The sequence below is a fragment of the Diabrotica virgifera genome, chromosome 9, assembly GCF_917563875.1.
Source record: "Diabrotica virgifera virgifera chromosome 9, PGI_DIABVI_V3a".
NCBI classification, from domain to species: domain Eukaryota; kingdom Metazoa; phylum Arthropoda; class Insecta; order Coleoptera; family Chrysomelidae; genus Diabrotica; species Diabrotica virgifera.
The window spans coordinates 54,850,873-54,863,017 of NC_065451.1; the positions used below are offsets into that span (position 1 = coordinate 54,850,873).

Consider the following 12,145-nt stretch of genomic DNA (forward strand, 5'->3'; position numbering starts at 1 on the left):
TTTTTAATATATGTGTTACAGTTCAAGTTGATTCTCAGTTAGAAGTTCTCAGTAGAGTTGACTCCAACTAGTTGGAGTCAACTCCAACTGAAACGATCAGTAAAAGTTGATTTTAAAAATTTAAATCAACTTTTACTAGTTGAGTTGACTCTTCCTGGATCGATTCAGTAAATGTTGATTATACGAGTATAATCTCAAGTGCATTTTTGATGAGTGTGCGTTTCTTTGTTTTGACCGTTTCAACTACTTATTAGTATAGTCTGTAACGTCGCCCCCGTTAGGTAAATTATTCTGATTCGATTTTTTGCACCAACTTACTCAAAGAAATACATCCGTATAACAATCCTTATAAAAAATACACAGGGTGTCACGCGGTACCGCGGTCGAAAAATTGTTTAACCAATTTCAGTAAAGTCAGTCAGTAAAGTGACTCTTTATCGAACGAGTCTGATATTACGAGCAGAGGAACAGACGCGTTCGATAAAGAGTATTGAGGTGGTGCTTACAAAATTGTATCGTTAATCATAAAAAACATTAACACTTACTTACAACTTTGAGGAAATTTTTTTAATTTTAGACGAAATAAAAAATTCGTATGACAGTAATGACAGTAATGACAGATGACTTTTGCATGATGGCCGGTTTTGATGTTTAATCGATAGTTATCAATATTGTATACCTACCTTATTACTAAATCTGTAAAGTTTTGATTTATTTTATATGAATATAATTGCGAAACACTACAGAATTTTACTTTTTGACATAAATTTTATTAATAATAAGATAAATTTTGTACAATATTTTTAATAATTAAAGTAAATAAATTTTAATTTCACTCAAATAAATAATCGATTGCTGCCATTGACCACTCACATTCAATCGCGGTTAATTTGATTAATTATCGCGGCAGGTAAAGTAACATTCTTCTTTCAATACAACAAAGTGTTACTTTACTGCCGAAAATGAGGGCAAATGAGTACAATAATGAATGATTTTAGTGAAGTTTGGCGATAAACAATGATTTTAAACAAATTCGCAAAAATACATAGTTTTTTCACTTCGTACAAATTTTTTTTAGATCCGTTGGGCCTTTTTTTCTCTAAAATTGACTGTTGTCGAGTTATTAGCGACTTAAAATTTGAGAAACGCCAAAATAACCATTTTCAAGGTTTAATAACTCGGTTAACGATAATTATTGTGAAAGTCGAGCGAGCGGCCGTGGAGTAACGGCATAATCGCTGGCCTCATACGCCAGTGCACGTGGGTTCGAGCCCTGCTAAATACAAACCATCTTCATTTTCAATAATGACACGAGCCGTCTCACCGTGCCTCGGAGAGCACGTTAAGCAGTGGGTCCCCCTGGGCTAGTGTACATCGACACTAGTTATTTGAAACAGGGTTAAAGATGTAATTGGCGCCGGAACTGTCCGAAAGGCAAAAATGCCATACGATATTTATGAAAGTCAGAAACTAAAAAAATCAAAGATTAAAGCTATCTCTATAAGATCCTGAAGAAATTTTTGTCATTATTTCATTAATAAGATATTATTTTTAATTATCAACAATGAGCGCTAACCGTGTATTGAGGCGCCGTCAATGTGAGTGCGAGTGAGATTCACCATTGAATGGCTGGAATGGTGCATCTCTTTAGCACTCACCATTGACGGCCGCCTAATACGCACTTAGCGCTCATTGTTAATAATTAAAGATAAAGCTTGGTAATAAAATAGTGACAAAAATTTCTGCTGGATCTTGTAGAGGGGCTATAAACTTTGATTTGGTCACTTTCTGACTTTCATAATAATGGATTTTAACCGAGTTATTAAGCCTTGAAAATGGCTATTTTCGCATTTTTCAAATTTTAAATCGCGTATAACTCGACAACAATCAATTTTAGAGAAAAATCACAAAATACCTTTTTTTGCTCAGAATAACCCAAATGATCTAAAAAAAATTGTTCGAAGTGAAAAAATTATTTTTGTGAATTTGTCTAAAAAAATTGTTTAAAAAACAATTTATCGATCAAGATACTGCCTGGCACCCAGTAAATTTGTTATAAGGACCTCTTTTTGAGTAAGCTTGTGCAAAAAATTTGAATCGGAGTAATTTACCTAACGGGGGCGACGATACAGCCTAGACTAATTTGAACATAGGTATTCAGTAACATTTAATTTCTAGAATCGGCTGTTTGTGTGAATCAGAATCAACTTTTACTAAATTGCATTGGGAAGAGTATACTTTTCCTAGTTGGAGTGTACTTTTACTAGTAAATGTTGAATATAAATCTTCATTTTATATTTATAATCAACTTTTACTGAAACCAGCCGTTAGAGTTGACTCCAACTAGTTGGAGTCAACTCCAACTGGATAATCAACTTGAACTGTAACATATGTATCATTAAATCTACTGGGCTATAAAACTATTTAGTCATCATTATCATCATTTAGCCTATACTTGTCCACTGCTGAACGTAGGCCTCCAGTAGTTCAACTCACAAATTAATGTCCTGAGCTGCTTGCATCCTGTCTGGGGGGACTCCACTCGAGAATACGTTTCGTCCATCTGCCGTCCTTAGTTCGCGCGATATGCCCTGCCCTGTTCCATTTAAGGTTGATATTCTTTTGATTGCGTCGGTTACTCCTTATCTACGGCATAATTCTGTGTTACTTATTCGGTCTCTTAGGGTTAATCCCAACATGGAGCGTTCCATTGCCCTCTGTGTTTGCGGACGTCTTAGTGAGCGTTAGCGTTTCCGCACCATAAGTTAGAACCATCAGCACACACTGATCAAAAACCCTTCTCTTCAAGCAGATGGGAAGAGCTGATTTGAAAACGTACTACTTAGCACATCATCAAAATATGAAAGAGAGTAATCGAGGAAGTAATCGATGATAGATGTAGAATCGTTGATAACTCTACCTTTGAAGTGGTGGACAAATTCACATACTTAGGCTCTCTGATCACCAAGGAGAACGTTATGACGGAAGAAATCAGGCGAAGGATAATCCAAATGCTATTTTGGACTAAGTACACATATGAGAAGCAGAAACTTAAGCCAAAAAAAACAAAAATAATCGTATACAAAACCCTCATACAACCAGTGTTGACATATGGATCGGAGACATGGACCATCTCCAAGGCAGATGAAAACCTTCTGCTTATATTTGAAGGAAGGATCCTAAGAGGAATATTCGGTGGCATCTGTAAAAATGGTATTTGGAGGAGGAGGTACAACTACGAGGTATACCACAGATATAAACATATATTTGGTGGTAAAGACGTAGTATCTCTTATAAGAATAGGAAGACTAAAATGGGCAGGACATCTAGCAAGATCACAGCATAACAACCCTCCTAGAAGAATCCTTATGTCACAACCTGTGGGAAGTAGGAATAGGGGTAGGCCAAAACTTAGATGGAAGGATGGTGTAGATGAGGGTGGAAGAAAAATAGGCGCAGCAAACTGGCAACGGTTGGCAATAGATAGGACTCACTGGCGTAATAGACTTGGGAAGGTCGAGGCTCTTTCATAGGGCTGTAGCACCATTGATGATGATAAATCGATAGATGTAGGTGAAGTACCTATACGTGAAGTACCTAATTGAAATACCCAAAAATCAGAAAATCAGAATTTATGCGAGGCAGATCAACAACAGTAATTTTCGTTGTAAGGCTATAACGATTGGAGGGCAGAAAAGTCATAAGGGCTAAAAGGAAAAGATCAAGACGGTAATTATAGAAAATATAGAAATAGAAAACAATCAACTAAAACAATAAAAAACGAAAATATTAAAACAATACACAACTCTTATAAGTTGAATAAACTTGGAAAAATATATCAATTCAGGGAATTCTGTATATCATAATGATTCACTTTCACAAACCTAATAAAACAAATGACCGTTGCTTTGTTGTGTTTTATTGTGGTTTTTAGGATTTAAGAGGATAACATTTAATTCCGAAAACCAACTAAAGCTACTGGAAAAACAGACTTCTCTAACTTTCGTGTGGGTAAAGGGACACATTGGTATAATCAACTAAAACAATAAAAAACGAAAATATTAAAACAATACACAACTCTTATAAGTTGAATAAACTTGGAAAAATATATCAATTCAGGGAATTCTGTATATCATAATGATTCACTTTCACAAACCTAATAAAACAAATGACCGTTGCTTTGTTGTGTTTTATTGTGGTTTTTAGGATTTAAGAGGATAACAATTAATTCCGAAAACCAACTAAAGCTACTGGAAAAACAGTCTTCTGTAACTTTCGTGTGGGTAAAGGGACACATTGGTATTTCCGGTAACATGAAAGCAAATTTTTTTTGCTAAAGAGGCAATCTTAAAAGGATCGGAAATAACTGGGCTAGATAGAAGCAATCTAACAGTTACTCACAAGAAAAGTCTGAAACAAAATTGGGATATTGAGTGGTACGCTTTCCGCAATCGAAGCAACAATCTCAACACCAAAATTCATCCTATTTTACCTACTGAGCCTTTTTCTCTCAGAGGTTATCCCAATAGAAATATATATTCCACATTTGTTAGATGTCTCTTTAATCATGCCACTGTCAAGACATACCTCTATACATTTAACCTATCCGAATCAGATCTTTGCGAGTGCAATATCTATATTGATGATATTAATCATTGGTTTTTTGGATGCAAACATAATGATGATGCAATTAAGTATTTGATGTACAATCTGGTTCAAGAACAAATACCTTTTCCAAAAAATAATGCTTCTCTTTTATATTTGTCTCGTCGAAACTCTAAGATTAATAGGCCAGCAAATGAAGCATTTTGTCTCGCAATTTTTTCGTCCAGAATGGATCTACTTGAAATTTTCACAGAAGGTAGGGAATAATCCAAGGATCATTTTCTATATCATGCCGCTGTACTCTAAAACCTTGGGGGTGGTTGCCACCCCATCTCGGGGTGGGAATTTTTTATTAAATTTTAATCGATGTAAAACGTAATTCTAAGAACAAAAATGGTTTTTACATTTTCCTTGCAAACTAATATTTTTCGAGTTATTCGCGGTTGAAAGTAATAGTTTTTAGCATAATAAAAAGTTTCTAGCATAAAAATTGAGTGACTTATGATCAAAAAAAAGAATGTGTGTGTACTTTGTACGCACGTAAGAAGTTATACTTCTATTATATGATTATATGATTATATGATTATAAACGAAATTAATATACTTTTTATTTATATTTTATTTAAATATTAAATTAATTTATACTTAATACTTCTCAAACATTTTTATTAAAACAGTGCCAAAAATTAAAATAATAAAAAAATAAAACACACACAAACACATTAAAAATGCCACAAATGATTTCTGAACATTAATTGTCGGAAAAATTTTTAACTAAATACGTATTTTCTGAAAATAAAATTATATAATAAATATACTTACAATCATAAAATGTATAAAAAAAAATAAAAAAATAAAAGTTTCTATTGGGATTCGAACCAACTTACCACGCGGCTGGTATTTGCGTTGTATTGGGATTCACCCGCATTAAAACTGCGCTACAGACACAGCTTGTCATTATGTGCGAAGATCGTCTAACTAAACAGATTAACCTTTTGACATTTTTAACTTATGTAAATCAAATTATTTTGATTTTGAATTGAAATGATTTAGAATTGAAAAAATACAACAAAACATAGGGTAAGAAGACAATATATTAGGTGAATATTAAGGTGTAAAATAAAAGTATTACATACTACTTATGTATTTTGGTAGGTTCAAGGTAGGTATCGGAGCCCGTATAACGACTAATAAATTTCGCAATCAATTGCGTCGTGCGAAGTGGCTATGTTCAAATATCATAACAAAATTTGATCAACTATTTATAAAACACTTACCAGTGAAAGATTATTTAGCTTTGAATAAGCGAGATCTGCGGCACTCATACTAGGCACAGTTTGATGAGCTTTCACATTGGCATGCAACCAGTGGCGTAGCTAGCCCCACGGGGGCCCCGTATCAAAGTTTGTCGCGGGGCCCTTTTCCCCCGCGACAAAAGAAGCAAAAACGCTTGTATGGAATCGAATAGAAATATGCTTTATTGTCACTAAAAATTTTACAATTTTATGGACAAAGCTTACAAAAAGTCGAAAAAAAAACAAAAACAAATACAGTTTACCGAAATTACATAAATCGTCAATATTAGTACAAAATAAAAGATAATGAAATAAAACAAAACACACAAAACACCCAAATATAGATAATAATAATAAACCTAATAAATTTTAATTAACCCAAGTCGAAAAATAGATTTGAATTGTCGAGACTCATTGTTTGAAAACAGATTCAGCTTTTTCAATCCAAGGATGAATGGGCATTGCAAATGAGCTTAAACAAAGAAACTCTGTTGTTATGGTATAACGGCGAGCGACAATTTCCTGAACCTGTTGTATGATTTAAGTGATTTTTTAATATGTTACAGCCTTATTCTTTAACAATGTCTTAAGGGGTCTTTAAGGGGTCATTTTTGCACCATATTTATTTTTTAACTGCTGAGTTAATTCACGTTTTAATGAAGGTGTTTAGAATATTTTTCTTCTGCAAAGCTGAAGGGTACGTCTTTCACCTAAGACGTACTAGATTCAATTAGACTCCCTATTTATTTAAAGAATTGTATATAAAACTTTAAAAACAAATTTGCAAAAAATAGTATTTACGATTTAAATAAGGACTATAAAATGTTTTGTTATATAGGAGAAGTTGCACTATTTTCCAGTATTAAGCAAAAAAAATTGGTCGAAAATTATTTAATAATTTATGAGATATTGAATTTGTTTATTAAATGTCACTATATTTTCAATTGCAAAAACGCGGTTGTTGCCAAAAGAATTTAAACCTGCAAAAGATCTCATTATTTTTATTTTTATGTATGTTTTTAATAAATTTATTGATAAATTCAAATTTTAATTAAACTCACCTCTAAAATGGCATTTAAAAATTGTTTTAATTTGTTTATTACTTCTTTTTTAAATAACGTCGCTGGGGTTAAAAAATTCAATATCTCATAAATTGTTAATATTTTTCGACCAATTTTTTTTTGTTTTATACTGGTAACATGAACTTCTCGTATAAAACAAAATATTTTATGGTGCATATTTTATTTGTGTTTTAAATTTTGAATATAGTTATTTAAATAAATAGGGGTCAAATTTAATTTAGTAAATCTTAAGTGAAAGCTTTATTCTTCAACTTTGTAGAAAAAAAAAATCGTATAGACCTTCATAAAAGCGTGAGTTACTGCAGAGAAGTGAAAAAAGTAAATATTGTGCAAAAATGACCCCTTTTTAATTATTTAAACAGTGATCCCCTTGAAGAATACAAAAGATATTTTCAAGAAAGTATCCAAATCATATTATAATTTGGATACTTTCTTGAAAATATCTTTTGTATTCACCTAAACTTTGATAAAAGGCTGTCCACAGTTTAGAGAGATTAATTGTTTCTGGAAACGTTCCGGGAGAAGATCAAAAGGACGACCACCAACTAGATGGTCTGACCAAATAAAGCATTCAGCTGGAAACTCATTCTGCGAAGCTCTTAGAGCAGCTGAAGATAGAGACCAATGGAGAAACATTGTTAGGAATATTGGGGAAATCACGATCCCTCAGTAATGGGGAAACGACAAGATAGAGAGAGAGAGAAACTTTGATAAAAATTTAGTTCCAACCTGTATTTAGTACGGAATTACATTTTGATTTTTTTATTTTATTAAGCTATTACAGCCAACATTCTGTTGTTTTATTCATTCGCTTTTGGTTCATTCATTCTTATGTTGGATAATAAAAAAGTTAGGAACTTTAACAACTAGCCTTGTTTTTCGTAATATAGAGTGTTTTTAAATAAGTGTGGCAAACTCTAAGGGGTAATTCTGCATGAAAAAATAATGACAGTTTGCGTTTGTTTTATAAACCTGCTAGTGTGCAAATGCTTCGTCTCCGAGATAGGGTTATTAAAATTTTTTCTTACAATTTGACGATTTATTTACTGTCCTAAAACCGGTTAAAATTTGCAAGTAAAATTTGGTGTATTTTAAGAGGTAGGTATTGTGCGTTTTTAATATACAGTTAGGAATTTAATATTCATCATTGGCGCGCATACGGTTAAAATGACCCATGTGTGCGCCAATGGTAAACATGAAATTCTGTTAAAACCCACCAAATTTTATTTGCATATATCAACCGGTTTTAGAGTAATAAATAAATCGTTAGTTTGTAAGAAAAATTTCAACATCCCCTATCTCCGACATACGTTTATAAAGCAAACTGTCATTATTTTTTCATGCAGAATTAGCCCTTAAAGTTTGTCATACTTATTTAAAAACACCCTGTATCAATAAAAAATAAGGCTAGTTGTTAAAGTATTACCTAACCTTTTTACTATCCAACATAAGCGAATGAATCGAAAAACAGAATGTTAAGAACACATGAGGCTATAGTTGGGTTTTAATTTCAGTACATATTTTATAAATGCAAGAATATTCCATAGGGTGTGGTGAACTTTGAGAAAAAATTACTGTTTGATTGGTACACCCGGTATACAATGACAATTTACCTGTCTAGCAACAATATTATTACAACGATATTATTCAAAAATACGACTATAACATTTAAAAAAAAATCACTTAAATCGGAAAACAGGTTTAGGAAATATGAGACATAAAAAATGACCCATTTTTAAGGCGGTACGTTCATTTCTTGGAGAAATGTAGATATGTAGGTATACATAAATACAATTATAGATAAAGAACAGATTATACGAACATACACATAATATACCCGAACAATATAAATACTGTTTCAAATATTCAAAGATAAAGCGATTACAAAAATTGCAATTCGGCATTCTTCAATATACATTATACAATAACTCACACACAGCCAACGGAATTGACAATGAGAGGTACCTTGAAAACAATAAAGCTCTGTTCTTATGGGGCAGAGAATAGATAATAGATAGATATGATATATAAAGAATCCACTACACCAAAATGTTGATATCCAAACAACATACACTGTTTGAAAGCGTTTGTGAAATAATTGTAGAATATTTAGTTCAATCTTTGTAAATGGAATTTTGTTTCGACATGCCGCGATGGGGCCCTTGAATGTCGGGGGCCCCGTATAATTGATACGGCTGATACGGCGGTAGCTACGCCCCTGCATGCAACAATCATCTCTTCTATGTAAATAAGTCCAAAAATATAATATGAAAACTATTTAAAAAGGCAGTATAACCATTAACTAACTTTTTGTTTGTTGTTTCTCTTCCTACAAATTTTAAAACGCAACAAGCATACATTATAACCAAACCATGCACAGTCCCACAGCTGTGTCACAGCTGCCATATTGGATAATTTTTGTCATGTCATTTGAACATCCAATCAGAACAAAGTTATAATGCGCATGCGCCCGGTCGCTAGGTTTTCCCATATAAAATTTCACCGTCATTACGCCCGTAAAGAAGTATAACTTCAAAAAGGTCAGTATCTGCTTTTCTTTATGAAAAAAATCAGTGAAAACAACCCCCTAACTACCCTCCTAATTAAAAATTGGTCTTTACTTTTCTGTCATTCCTTTTATATTTGTATTATCAATACACCCAAGAAGTTTGACCCATTTAAAAGGCCTAATTTTAGAAAAATTGGAGTTTAAAAAAAATTGATTTTTTGCAATTTCGTATTTTTCATCATTTTCTTCAAAATATCTCCGAAAATACTGGAGAAACGAAAAAAATGATAACTACTAAATTGTAGCTTTTTTAATAACTAAAATTTTCTTTTGCATACATTTTCATTACAGTGAATAGTTAATAGCTGTTTAAAACCTTTATTTACGAGAAAACACCCCTTGTTGTTTGTTTGGGTTTATATGACTGCGGACACTAAATCCATTCGCCAATTTTACTATTTTTTATTTTATTAGTCATTTTTTCGTATCTTATCCTAAAACTAATACTAATATAATAAACAATTCTACTAATAAATCATTATTTTTGTATTTTTTTTAATAATTTTTTATATATTCTTTTTATTTATTTTTTTCTAAATGATGTTCTCAAAGTTCCACAGCAAAAACTGCAACATTCTTCTTTAGCCCTCTACTTAATTCGAAAGCTATTTTACTATGGACTGTCCAAGTTCGTCATTCATTTTTATCTACATATTTTTTTTTATATTTTTTTAATTATTGTATACTTTTTTCTATTTTTCTTATATATCTTTTTTATATTTCTTTTCTTTTCTATTTCTTTTTTTTTTCTTTTCTTTTCTTTTTCTTTTAAGATATAACAATTTACAAGAAATACTTACTCTATATTTTACAATTACAATTTAAGCTTTGTTTATACAATAGTCGGTATACCAACTCACTATTTTCTAATGTTAATAAATAATTTAAATTAATGGGATGGTGGACATCAGTCAAAGAATACAGTGAATTTAAAAACATATTAACTTTATTAGAGATAAGAGAACAGGTCAAAATTTTGTGTTGTAGATTGCCCAACTGTCCACAAATACATTGTGGACTATCAGCTATATTAATTTTAAATAAATATGATGGAGTAAGACAGTGGTCAAATCTCATTCTGCATATGGTTCTTGTCATATCTTTTGTCGACTCCATTTTATCCAAACACCCCTTTATCGAGCCCTTTAAACCCACCCCAACTAAAAACTAATGGATCTTACGGAATTTAATTTACACAGTCTTATAGCTCTTCAAAAATCATACAAAATCATTTTTGAGGATGTGCTGATCCAGCCAATCATCCATCTTTCACTTTTGGCTAAGAAACGCAAGAGGGCCCAATACTCCATAAGGAGGAAAATCAGTAGAGAGAAAGATAAGTTGAATAATTGAATGACAAGGAAAAAAAGTATTTTTGAAGTATTAAAAAGTTAATTCTTAGCTAGGAATGCTAAGTTTATTTAACTTCACACTACTTTAACTTAACAACACACTTCAAAAATACTTTTCTTCCCCTGTCATTCAGTTGTCATAAGTGTGTAGGAAATATATCAGTCTTTACAATCAAGTTAGACAAGTTTTACAAGTATGAAACTGGCATTAGACAAGGAGATTAGCAGAGCATTAATATTTAATCTGATAATGGATGAAATCATAAAGAAAGTTAAAAAAGGAGAGGATATAGAATGGGAGAAAAGGAAATAAAAATAATCTGCTACGCCGACGATGCCATAATAACAGCCGAAAATGAAGATGACCTACAAAGATTAATTAAAGAATTCGAATACAGGGCTCTCATATACAACATGGTGATCTCAACAGAGAAAACTAAATCGATAGTGGTATCAGCTGAACCGAGACGATGTAAATTGGTCGTAAATAACATAATAATAGAACAAGTGATGGAACAGAATACTTGGGAATAAAACTGTCAAGCTACGGAAAAGTGGAAGAAGAAGTACAAAAACAAGTGAACATGGCGAACAGAGCAGCAGGATGTCTCAACAACACAATCTGGAGAAATAAATACCTCACAATGGAAACGAAAACCAGGATAAATAAATCAACAATAAGACCGATAATGACGTACCTATACAGCGGAAACAAGAGCAGATACGACGAAAACACAAAGCCTGCTGGAGACAGCAGAAATGAAAGTCTTACGAAAAATAAGAAACCAAACTCTAAGAGACAGAGTAAGAAGTGAGGAAATACGAGCGATATAAGGTAAAGAAGAAATAAACATATGTACCAAAAGAAGAAAAATGGAATGGAATCAACACATTGAAAGAATGACAGAAAATAAAATAGTACGAATAGCAAGAGACAAATCGCCAAATGAAAGAAGATCATTGAGACGACCGAGGAAAAGATGGTCAGATAATGTCAATTGAGGCTAAAATCCGAACTAAAACAGGCATTGAGCCTATTTATAAAGGAAGAAAAAGAGGAACAATTAAGTTAAATAAACTTGAAAAAAAATATATCTATAAATTCTCGGAAATCTGTATATAATGATTCATCTCCACAAAGCAAATGATGGTTTCTTTGTTTTCTTTTATTGTGGTTTTTATGATTTCAGAGAAGATAAGTATAACATTAAATACCTACCTTTTACAAAACTTTTTATCCGA

General features: G+C 32.1%; 1 protein-coding gene across 1 annotated transcript in view; it reads right to left on the bottom strand.

Annotated features, from left to right (window-relative positions):
- LOC114330915 (ATP-binding cassette sub-family C member 4) overlaps window positions 1–12,145 on the bottom strand; it is a 242,880-nt gene that overhangs the window by 230,492 nt on the left and 243 nt on the right. The window lies entirely within an intron of this gene.